This window comes from Cetorhinus maximus, chromosome 18, assembly GCF_964194155.1.
Source record: "Cetorhinus maximus chromosome 18, sCetMax3.hap1.1, whole genome shotgun sequence".
NCBI lineage: Eukaryota > Metazoa > Chordata > Chondrichthyes > Lamniformes > Cetorhinidae > Cetorhinus > Cetorhinus maximus.
Window position 1 is genome coordinate 98,331,886 of NC_135896.1, and position 12,500 is coordinate 98,344,385.

Below are 12,500 nucleotides of genomic sequence, written 5' to 3' on the forward strand. Positions count from 1 at the left end.
ATCTGATATAAGACATCACGACTAGCATTGTGATTTTTTTTTGTAAGAAACACACCTTGTATGTATTATAAAATACCATTAGACATCCCGTGGCATTGCTCACAAATAGAATAAGACCTGGCCTGGAGTTTCTTCTGCTACAGGCTAACATGCGACACTTAACCAATAACTGTAATTAAGCAAACTTACCATGGAATAACATTGCATGACTGACTAGGTAAAAATACCTTCTTGATATCATACGATTTTGGTCTCACAAATAAGGTTATAATATTATTTATCTACTGCTTTACTAAACTAGCATAAGAGACACTTTGCTCCCCAAAATTTCTTACGCCCAATTGTTGATGCTATAAAATAGTCATTTTTGTTCTACTACCCAAGAACATATATCTGCTTAAATTGTTAAGTACTTTATTAATTTATTCTTCTCTCCTCACTCTTCAAAACTTGCCTTTTTCTCAGTTACTGATATGACTTAAGATTTCCTCTTCAACTTTACTCTGAGAAGCCAGGATAAAACGTTCAGACACTGTAGTCTGTGTTTGGCACTGCCCAGGGAGCATTTTCCACTGCCCAACCTCCATTGACTAGCACCTGTACCAGTGAATATTTGACTGGCTGCTTAACTGACTCCATGTGCAGTATCTAATGCCAATACCAAAGAACCTGAAAATTTCTCACAAGGACAGGTATTGGATGTGCAGAAGCAGAGGTTTACATTTCAGTTCTTAGACCCCTCTTCAGAAATGAAATATACTAGTTAAGTTTTGCATTTAGCATTTAACTTAGCTTTAACCTTAGCTTGCAGCTTCTTTTTACAGTGTTAGTGGTAAACAAGCTGCCTGCTTGTGGCAGTCACAAACTTACTTAACTAAGTGACCAATTACAACTGATAAGTGCGGTCAGCAGGGGTTGACTCAAGTCTTTGGAATTTTTGCTAGTAGAAATACAGGGAGCTTTTGCTATCGCACTGAGTAACTAGCATGGATTCTAGTGCTACAGACCTCTCCTTCTACAGAGGACTGAACTCGGGGGTTTGATGAGGGAAGAGGTGCTGCTCTGGTATTTAAAAAAAAAGAAATGGTCTGAGAGAGGGAGCAGGAGGCAGTGAGGCCTGATAGCTGAGGTCTAGAGGAATTAAGAAAAATGAATAGTTTACACAGGGTACAAACTAGATTCTAAAAGAGAGAATAGATTTTTTTTTGAGTTCCTTGCAATTCCTGTGCTATGTGGGAACCTCAGGACACTTGATGTGTCTTGGAAGGACAATTGATGTAGGAAGTGTGTCCAGTTGTTTGAGCTTGAGCTCTGGGTTTAAGAATTGGAGGTGCAGCTGGAGTCATTGCAGAACATTGGGGAGCTGAGAGTTTCATGGACTGTACATTCCAGGAGGTGGCTATCTGACAGGTAGGGAGAGTTCAGGACACTAGATGGGTAGCCAACTGTAACAAAACAGGCAGAAAGTGCAGTTTTCGTCAAGTTGTGTGCCACTCTCAAACCGATACTCTGCATTGGAGACTGCTGGGAGTGATACACCTTGAAGGTGTGCAGTCCAGATGATGGCACCCATGGGCAAGGGAACTCAAAGGAGGGGAACAACAAAGCATTGAAATGTAATTGTTATAGGAGGTTCCATAGATGTTTCTGGAACTGTCATTATGGGTCCCACATGGTGGACAAAGTTTAATCCAGGTAAAAACAGAGGGTTGGAAGAAAGGGCATGGGGTTGGCTGTCAGTAGGCCTCCCCTTCCCAGTGCTAGGTCCCTTAATCAGGCACTGACTGCCTGACAACAAGGGGTCTACCCCTGGGAGCCCTCAAGCAGGTTTGCTTCTTGCGCTCCTCATATGGCAACTGCCCCATCCCCCTCTGCCCGAATGCCAGTGGTGGCGGGATGAGGCCATAATTGGGCATTAACTTCCCAATTAAGGACCTTAATTGGCATTCAGGGCTAGGGTAGGGGAAGGCTGTCCACAGGCCTTCCCACCCTAGATTTAACCAAGGCAGAGGTCCCACCCACCATCTTCATGCCAGATTAAATGCTCCCTCGTTTCCAAGCTCATTTCAAGGGAGGGCATTAAAATCCACCCAGTGTGTTGCTTCCCTGGTGACAGGGTAAAGAGCAGCATGGTGTAGGTGCAGAATATTCTACTGGGGGGACGGAGTAAACCAGGAATTGGAGTACTTGTCGGTACCAACAACAGAGATTGCAGGTATTGAGGTTGTATGGTTAAACTTTAAGGAGCCAGGGACAAGTTTAAAAAATAGGACCACAAAGGTGGCAATCTCTGAATACTCCCGGTGGCATGCACCAGCAAGGGTAGAAACAGAAAGATATGGAGGATTAATGCACAATGTTCAGCACCTTTCGCCACTCCTCAGTTACTGAAGCAATCCATATCCAAATGCAGCAAGACCTGGACAATATTCAGGCTTGGGCTGATAAGTGGCAAGTAACATTCGCACCACTCAGGTGCCAGGCAATGGCCATCTCCAACAAGAGAGAATCTAACCATCACCCCTTGAGATTCAATGGCATTACCATCACTGAAACCCCACTATCAACATCCTGGAGGTGGGTGGTACCATTGACCAGAAACTGAACTGGAACAGTCATATAAATACTGTGCCTACAAGAGCAGGTCAGATGCTGGGGATTCTGCACAGAGTAACTCACCTCCTGACTCCACAAAGCCTGTCCACCATCTACAAGGCTCAAGTCAGAAGTGTGATGGGATACTCTTCACGTGCCTGGATGAATGCAGCTCCCACAACACTGAAAAAGCTCACCATAATCCAGGACAAAGCAGTCCGCTTGATTAGCACCTCACCCACCACAATAAACATTCACTCCCTTCACCACTACCGCACAGTGGCAGCAGTGTGTACCATCCACAAGATGCAATGCAGAAACTCACCGAGGCTCCTTAAGCAGCACCTTCAAAACCCATGACCACTACCATCTAGAAGGACAAGGGCAGCACGTACATGGGTACACCACCATCTGAAAGTTCCCCTCCAAGTCCCTCATCAACCTGATTTGGAAACATATTGCCAGTATCACTGGGTCAAAATCCTGGAACTCCCTTCCTAACAGCACTGTGGGTGTACTTACACCACAGGGACTGCAGCGGTTCAAGAAGGCAGCTCACCATCACCTTCTCAAGGGCAACTAGGGAAGGGCTATAAATGCTAGCCTAGCCAACGATGCCACATTCCATGAATGAATATAAAAAAAAAAGCATTCTAGTTTTGCAAAGGATGTCCCTGAGGGAGCAAGCACAGAATCCAATTGGTTAAAGGAGCAAGAAGAGTATGATCACTCTACTGAGGGTATTCTTTAGGCCTCTAAATAGTGAGAGAGAGAGACAGAGAGAGGGGGGGGGTGGGGTGGGCAAATGTACAGGGGAATCAGAGATGTGCAAGAACTAGAGAGTGGTGATATAGGGGAGGGAGGGGGATTTCTGAAATGTGTCCAGGAGAACTTCCTTGACCAGTATGCGCTCTGTCCAACCAGGAAGGTATTGCTGGATGTAGCGCTGAGGAATGAGCTAGGCTAAGTGGACCAAGAGTCTGTGGGATAACTTAGGTAAGAATGATCATTTTAACACAAGGTTTTGATTATAAATGGAGCAGAGCAAGGAACAATCTGAAGTAGGGTGTTTAAATTGGAACAGGCCTAATTTCAATCGAATGAGAGGGGATTTAGCTAGAGTAAAATGAAATCAAAGTTTGACAGGAAGAACTGTAATGGAACAGTAGGTGGTCTTTAAGCAGGAACTGTTTCAGGTACAGGCTAGAATTGGATGATGAGGGAGATAGAGAATATGATGAATGCATGCCAGGTGAATTCTTAAAGCAAGAACCAGGCCAAAAACAATGAGTTGAGAGGGGAAGCGAAGAGGAAACTAAGACCAGCAAAGAGAGAATATGAGAATAGAATGAATTGCAGTTACCAGGAAAGGGAAGCCAGATGTTTTTGATTGGCATGTAAATAGTAAGTGAGTAGTAAGAAGCAGGGCAGGCCCTATTGGAGATAAAGAAGGTGATGTATGCTTAGAGGCACAGCGCAAGGGTAAAATAGTTAATGATTTGGTGTTTACTAAGGGAAGGCTTGTTGACAAAATATCGGCAGAAGTGGAGATGATAAAGATAATGGATGAAGTGAAAACTGATAGGCAAGTGTACTAGGGAGGCTGGATAAGCTTCGAGTAGATAAGGCAACTGCTCCAGATGACTTGCATCCCAGGTTAACAGGGAAATGGGGGTGGAGATAGTCGAAAAGCTTCCATAATCTTCTAAACTTGCTTAGGTATGGGACAGGTGCTAGAGGATTAAAAAGTAGCAAACGTGACACCCTGGTTCAAGAAAGGGTGTCACTAGTAATTATATGCCGATCAGTTTGACATCAATGGTGGGTAAAGTTTTAGAAACAATAATCAGGGAAAAACTAACAGGCACTTGGAGAGGTTCAGGTTAATTAAGGAGAGCAGGCACGGATTTGTAAAAGGCAGATCTTATTTGGATAAACTAACTGAATTTTTTGATTAAGTAACAGAGAAGATTGATGTAGGGAATGCGGTAGCTGTTGTCTGTGCAAATTTTAAGGAAGTTTCATTAAAAAGGCTGGTTAACAAAACTGAGGCTCATGGAATAAGAGGATCAGTGTCAACTGGGATTTAAAAAATTAGCTAAAGGACAAAAAATAGTGAGCTGAGCTGTGGTAAATGGCTGTTTTTCAGACTGGAAGACGGTAGACAGTAGTGTTTCCAAAGAGTTTCTTCAAGGACCACTGTCCTTGACAGGACCGGGTGTGGCAGTGAGGATGATACCATGACTCCAACAGGACATGAGTAGGTTAGCATAATGGACAGAGTGGCAGATAGAATTTAATACAGGGAAGTGTGAGGTGATCCATTTTGGCAGAAGGGATAGGGAAATGCAATATAGGCTTAATGACACAATTTTAATGAGTGTGCAGGACAGAGGGACCTTAGGATTCATGTGCATAGATCTTTGAAGGTAGCAGAACATTTTGAGAGACTAGTTAGCAAAGCATAAGGGATCTCAGGCTTCATAAATTGAGGTGTTGAATACAAAAGCAGGGAAGTTATGCTCAACCTTTATAAAGTTCTAGTTTGGCCTCAATGAGAGTGGTCCATCCAGTTCCGATCACCACACTTCAGCAAGGATGAGAGTATCCTTGGGAGGATGCAGAGGGGATTTACCAGAATGGATCCAGGGAAGAGGGACTTTAGCTACAACGTTAAATTGAAGAAGCTGGGGTTGTTCTCCTTAGAGCAAAGGAGATTGATGGGAGAGCTGAGGTGTGCAATATTATGGACAGGTTTACATTAGGTAAACAAAGAAAAGCTGTTGCCATTCGCTGATAGTGCAAGGACTAAGGGACACAAATTTAAAGTTTTGAGCAAGAGATACAGGGGGGCTGTGAAGAACTTTCTAATGCAGCAAGTGATAATGACTTGGAACTCACTGCTTGTGAGGGTGGTGGAAGTGGAGATTCCAATGGTTTCAGAAGGAAATTGGATGGGCATTTGAGGGAAATAAACTTGCAGCGCCACGAGGACTGAGTTTGGTAATTTGGCTGAGTGGATTGCTGTACAGAGACCCGGCAAGGACTCAATGGTCTGAATGGCCTCCTTCTGTGCTGTAATGGCTCTAGGATTCTATGATGAGCAGCATTTAAAAAGAAATAGGAGGAGGGAAAAAGAGAAGAAAAAATACACATGTAAGAATAGTAATAGAACGACTTGTGAAGAGTTTGATTGGAGAACATGAAAGGATTAAATGGCAGAAGAAATAATATAAGCAGGAGACAAAGTGGGACATAATGGGAGAAATAAAAGATATACATGAAACAAAGAAAAATAGACCAAAGGTGCCAATCATCCTGCTGGTCAACTGTTAACTTTAAATCTGAGCTTGATAGATTTCTGCTAACCAAAGTAACCTTGTGGAATAGTGGAAGTGGCTCGAGGGGCAAAATGACCTACTGCTATTTCTATGCTAGTTGCGTTTCAAAAAGGCAAGGCAATGAAGAGATTGGGCATTGGGGAAAAGGGAGGGAGAGACCCCATTTTAAGTGCCAACCCAATTTCTCCCTTCCCTGAAAACACCGGCACGACTATCCCACACTGCCAGCAACTACTGTCAGAGAAAAAATGGGAACTCTCGTTCAGGTCTGGAGTTGTTAGAAGTCAATGTTAAGGACAGAGGGCTGCAAAGTGCTTAGTAGAAAGTTGGGGTGCTGTTCCTCAATACAAACCTATTGGAAGTTCATAGGAAACAAAGACATGAAGGCCTGAGAGGCAGAGAGGGAGCGGGCCAGACATTTGAAATTGCAAGTGAAAGGGAGCTCAAGGACTCCCCCGAGGGCATAACAAAGTTGTTCAGCAAAGCGATCACCCAAACGGCAAAGCGGTACTCCAGACTGCAGACAGTGCACAGAAGTGTTTGGGACCCTAAACAGAAGGTAGTTAACAGGCAGGTGTTGCACCTCTTCTGCTTACATGGAGAAGTGCTCAGGGAAGGAGAGCAGCTGTTAGGGACGGTGGAAGAATAAATCAAGGTGTCACAGAGGCAGTGGGGCGGGGGAAAGAGAAGAAGCAGTCTCTTTGGTATGCTGAGGGTTTGGGGAGACGGTGTTTGCTGGTGGGAAGATGGTGGAATAAGAACTGGCAAATGCAGAAGCTAGTCTGTTTGGAAGGTGAAGAGAAGACTAACACTATCATGATTCTGAGAGGGCAAGGAGGATTGAAGACAGAAGTACAGTAAATGGAATAAACTTGGTCAAGGTCTCTGACAACCATTGTAAAGAGGAGTCCTTGGGGGAGAAAAAAGGACAACATTTTAATGTATAAAGTATCCTCATAAGCATAGTTATGATAGAGACAGGGAAATGAGGAGAAGGGAATAGACCCAATAACAAAAACTTGTATTTGTCTAGCAGGAATATTTTTCTTTCCACACCGTTTCCTGTAAGGATGGCCCACTATTCTCACCTCCATAATATCACTTGACTCCACCCTGGCTCAGCTAATCTGCCATTGTATAGCACCTTTGACATTATATAATGTGCCAAGGCCCTTCACAGGGGCATTTTAAAGCAAAATTTGGCACCAAGCCAGTCAAGACTATATTAGGACAGATGGTCAAAAGCTTTGGTCAGAGGTAGGCTTTAAAGAGCATCTTAAAGGAGGAATGAGAGGTATAGAGGCACAGAGGCAATTACTAAGATTAGGACCTAGGCAGCTGAAAACACTTCCACCAGTGGTGGAGCAATTAAAATTGAGGATTCTCAAGATGCCAGATATCTCGGTGGGTTGTGGAGCTGGAGGAGATTAGAGAGGGGGCAATGCCATGAAGGTACTTGAAAACAAGGATGAGAATTTTGAAATTGAGGTGCTGTTCATAACACGTAGGTCAGCAAGCTTAAAGGTAATGGGTTAACGGGAGTAAGGATGTGGGCAGCAGTTTTATAAACCTACAGTGATGTGGAATGCGAGGGGGTTAGGATGGCCAGGAGTGCATTCGAATTTATATTTGTTACAATCCCTGTAGAGGCCAATAACTTTTTAAGAGATAAGAATTTCCCAACGACCAACTCAAAAGATCGCATGACAAGGTTTCATGTTTTAAGACTTTTACTGTAAACACACTAAAATCAACATAGACTAAACATTACTTAGTAGGCAATGAATACATTGGACGACAGAAAAGATATTCCCTATTAATTTCTTAGCACAACTGAAAACCCAGTGCCATGTTTATGCATTACACCACACTCTCAGCAGAGTTTAAAGTTCAAAGCTTTTCACAACTTTAACATGATCCCCTCTCCCTGCCCCATCAGGGTGAATCTTCCAGTGTCTTTTGAAATAAAGTCCCCCTCACTCAACCCTTTTGAGTATAATCAAATGGACTTCTCGTGGCGAGGCACCCTCTGGTGATTCCCTGGTCTTTAACGCTTCACAAGCCTCCTTTCTTTGAACTGGGAATCTGCCCTCACCAACACTCAGCTTGGTGGTTAACAGAAATCAGTCCTTTTTTCCAGCTTGGCAGAGCAGCACATGTTACGGATGATCCTCCCCCAAATCTCTGTCTGACTCCAGCCTGAATTTTTCAAGCGGCGGGCAGGCTTGGCGGGAACGGTCGTGGAGCTGATGGCCGCCTGTGATTGGCTCCGCGCCGCCATTTTATGTGGGCGGGCCATAATTGGCACGGAGCTGCCTCAGGGAGATTGAATCGCTATTGTAAATAACAAAAGGATTAAAAATTTATGTAAACATGTCCCCTCATGTGACTGTGTCACATGAGATGGGACATGTTTTTATATTTCTGAAATTTAAAAAATTTAATTATTTTATTTATTTCATCCGCTCATGGATGAGGTTTCCTAAAAAACGCAAAGGCCGCTTGGCCTTTTCGCCTGCCCCGCCGACCTTAAGGTTGGACGGGCAGCTTTAACAATTATTTTAATCAGTTCCTTATTGGCCTTAATGGGCTGTTTACATATTGGTGGGCATGCAGCTGACTCCGGTGCGTGCCCGCTGAACATAACATCGCGAGACAGCATGCTGACGTTGGGATGCATGCCCGAGGTCATCGCGCATCGTGTTGGGCCCGCCCTGCATGTCGGCTGAAAAATGTTGCCCCCTGAGTAAGACAGCTGCCTCCTTTGTGTCCAGCTGTTAAAAGTTGCATCTTACTTTCAATAAGTTTCGACCTGGGCCCCTGTCCCCATGACAAACCAGTCACATGGCTTGTTTCGGGCAGATTTAGTATGAAGTCACATGGGCTCATCGCTCAGCAGATTTAATAGGAGGTCACATACCCCTCTCCAAACTATTCAATTTTACCCCGAATTAAAGGAGAGAGTTTAAAACATAACAATCTTATAAAGTCTACTGGTCATAACATCATCAAATTTACAGGCCAGAAAGGCATGGGCGAGGAATTTAGCAGCAGATTGGCTGAGATAGAGCAGAATCGGGCAACATTACAGAGATGGAAATAGACAGTCTTCCTTACAGAAAGCAGGGTGGGAAGAAATGTATTCCAGCTGGACAGCAGACCCCAGAGATGCAAGTCCAAAGGGAAAGGGATTATTGAGAAATGGCCAGGGTAATGGGGAGACCTCCAGAGAAGATGAGGTCACCAGACCGATACCTGCACAAATTTCTGCTGCTTATGGCCCTGTTCCACCAAGTCCAACACACCCTCACCACCACTCTTGCTCATCTGCACTGGGTCCCCTCAATGTACCAAACTCTCATCCATGCAGGGGTGTCAACTGTGGTTCAACTGGTAGCCTCTGAGTCAAAAGGTTCTGGTTTCAAGTCCCGCGCCAGGTCTTGTTCACAAAAACTAAGACTGGCACTCCAGTGCAGTACTGAGGGAATGCTGCGCTATCAGAGGAGCCGTCTTTCGACGAGACGCTAAACTGAGGTCTCACCTGCCCTCTCAGGTAGATACAAAATATTCCATGGTATTATTCTGAAGTGGAGCGGTGGAGTTATCCCTGGTGTCCAGGTCAATATTCATCCCTCAACCAAGATCAAATAACTAGATTATCTGGTCATCATCACAATTCCTGCCTATAGGAGCTTGTTGTACACAAATTGGCTTCCATGTTTTCTACTTTATAATAGTAGCTATATTTCACAGAAGTACTTCATTGATTGTAAAGCGCTTCGAGATGTCCAGTGGTCATGAGAAGCACTATATAAACGCAAGCCTTTCGTTTCTCTTTTTATATAAATCTTTTCATAGGCTTTGTCTACATTGTATCTGCAAGCTTCTGCCCAAAACAAGGGCTCCCAAAAGCTCCATTTCTCTATTTCTGGTATTCTATTATTTGCCTTACCACTGGCGGCACAGCCTTCAGACACAACAGTCTTTCTCTCTGCACCTCGCTTCCCAATTCTTCTCAAGATCAATCTTTTCAGCCAAACTGTCCACCCTATTTCCTAATCTCTATTTTCCTGGCAGTTGTCAGTTTGTAAAGCGCTTGGCAGTTTAAAAAAAATATACATTAAAGGCACTATATAAATCAAAGTTGGTCTTGTAGGATAAATGGAAATATAAATATGGGAAGCATACGATTAGTCGACTTGTGACTGTCTGTAATCACGACAAAGTATGTAGAGCAGTAGGACTCTGGGATGGAATTCCAGAAGGCAAGGCCAGGAGAGATAAGGGGCAGCCACAAATGGTGGAGCAAATAGACTGGGAAAAGATGAACAGGCTAATGCTAGAGAAGTTGTGTGAAAGAAGATAAGGCTGAAGGAGGACATGAGAGTGGGGGAGGCAAGGCCATAAAAAGATTTCAAGGTGATGATAAAAATTTTGAAATTTAGGGTTTTGACAACGTCCCACATAGCAGGCTGGTTAAAAAATAAAAGCCAATGGGATCCAGGGGAATGTAGCAAGCTGGATACAAAATTGGCTCAGTGCCAGGAAACAAAGAGCAATGATTGACGAGTGTTTTTGCAACTGGGTGTTTCCAGTGGGGTTACGCAGGGCTCAATACTAGGTCCCCTGCTTTTTGTAGTATATATTAATGAGTTGGGCGTAAATGATCAAGAAGTTTCCAGTTTACAAAAATTGGCCACGTGGTTGATAGTGGGGAGGACAGCTGTAGACTGCAGGAAGATATCAATGGGCTGGTCAGGTGGGCAGAAAAGTGCAAATGGAATTCAGCTCTGAGAAATGTGAGGTGATACTTTTGGGGAGGTCAAGGAATAACAATAAATGGGAAGGCACTGAGAGGTGTAGAGGAAGTGAGGGACCTTGAAGTGAATGTCCACAGGTCCCTGGAGGTAGCAGAACAGGTCAATAAGGTATTTAAGAAGGCATATGGAATCTTTCCTTTATTAGCTGAAGCGTAGAATATAAGAGCAAGGAGGTAATGCTGGAACTATATAAAACATTAGTTAGGCCACAACTCGAGTACCGTGTGCAGTTCTGGTCACCTCATCACAGAAGGGATGTAATTACACGAGAAAGAGTACAGAGGAGATTTACGAGAATGTTGCCAGGACTGGAAAATTGCAGCTATGAGGAAAGATTGGATAGTTTGGGGTTGTTCTCCTTGGGACAGAGGAGGCTGAGAGGAGATTTGATTGAGATCTACAAGATGTGAGGGGCCTGGATAGAGAGGATAAGAAGGACCTATTTCACTTAGTAGAGAGGTCAGTAACTAGGGGGCATAGATTTAAATTGATTGGTAGAAGGATTGGAGGGGAGATGGGGGAATGTCTTTCTCACCCAGAGGCTTGTGGGGGCCTGGACCTCACTGCCTGTAAGGGTGGTAGAGGCAGAAACCTTAAACTCACTTAAAAGGAGCCGGGGTGTGCACATGAAGTGCTGTAATCTGCAGGGCTACGGACCAAATGTTGGGAAGTGGGATTAGGCTGGGTGGCTCATTTATTTCAACCGGCACAAACACAATCAAGTGGCCTCCTTCTGTGCCATAAACTTTCCATGATTCTATGACATGTGGGGCCATGGAGAGTTGATGGCAGCAGTCAAGGAATCTGATGTTCGTGTGGAGCCTTGAGTAGGTGTATTTTGAATTTTATCATATAAATGCAAACATTAAGAAAATACATTATGGCCATCCCACTCCCCCTTCACCCTGACTCTGCTCATGATATTATTTTATTCTTTCCTTCTTCCTGTTTGCTGGTTTTGATGGAATTCTGATATTTAGTACATTTGTTCAATGCTCACACACAATATAAAAGGGAAACATAAATAACAGCGCAGCATACCAATGGCCAGATGCCTTCATATCTCTGCGATGTGTCATTTGAGAAGATCCCGTGACTTTGTGGGCAGCCGAAAATAGGAATAAATCTACATAAACCATTTATCTCATTAAAATTGTATTAGAACAACATTACTCTGGGTACAAATACCTGGTCAACCTTTAGGTTGAACACAAATTATTTCATTTGTTTTTAGTTTCTTTAGGGGTATGGCAGTATCAAATCCAAGTTGGTGTGGATTATAAAACTTAATTCAAGTTAATGACACCTGTGCCTTATTTAAAACACTAGAAACAGTTATTTTACAATTGTAGACATCCAACTACAGAGCAGAAAATCATTGTCAGGGCTTATGTTTTCAAAATATGATGTTTAGTGTTGACATAGCATGTTACTGGAATGGGAAACACAGCAATCTGGGGCAACTGTATAGGATTGGAACTACATACACGTATACAGCAAGCCGTAAAATGTCAAATTTGCTATTTGTTAGAAAACTCATTTTAATACACAGCAGGATGCTAAGCAAAGTCAAAATGATATATATAGATTATACTTAAAAGCTCTTCATTACAGCAGGATACACTTAAATGACAATTTAATTCTGTTCCCATCAACTTATATGCCTAAGCAGCAATCCTATTTTATTTTTAAAATGTCATCTGTAGACCCTATCTGACCAAAGGTAGCATTAAACTCAAGATAT

The 12,500-nt window shown here is 43.4% G+C and overlaps 1 protein-coding gene across 4 annotated transcripts in view; it reads right to left on the reverse strand.

Annotated features, from left to right (window-relative positions):
• The window catches only part of cdin1 (CDAN1 interacting nuclease 1), a 137,766-nt gene that overhangs the window by 87,437 nt on the left and 37,829 nt on the right, over nt 1-12,500 (reverse strand). The gene's annotated exons all lie outside the window — the stretch shown is intronic.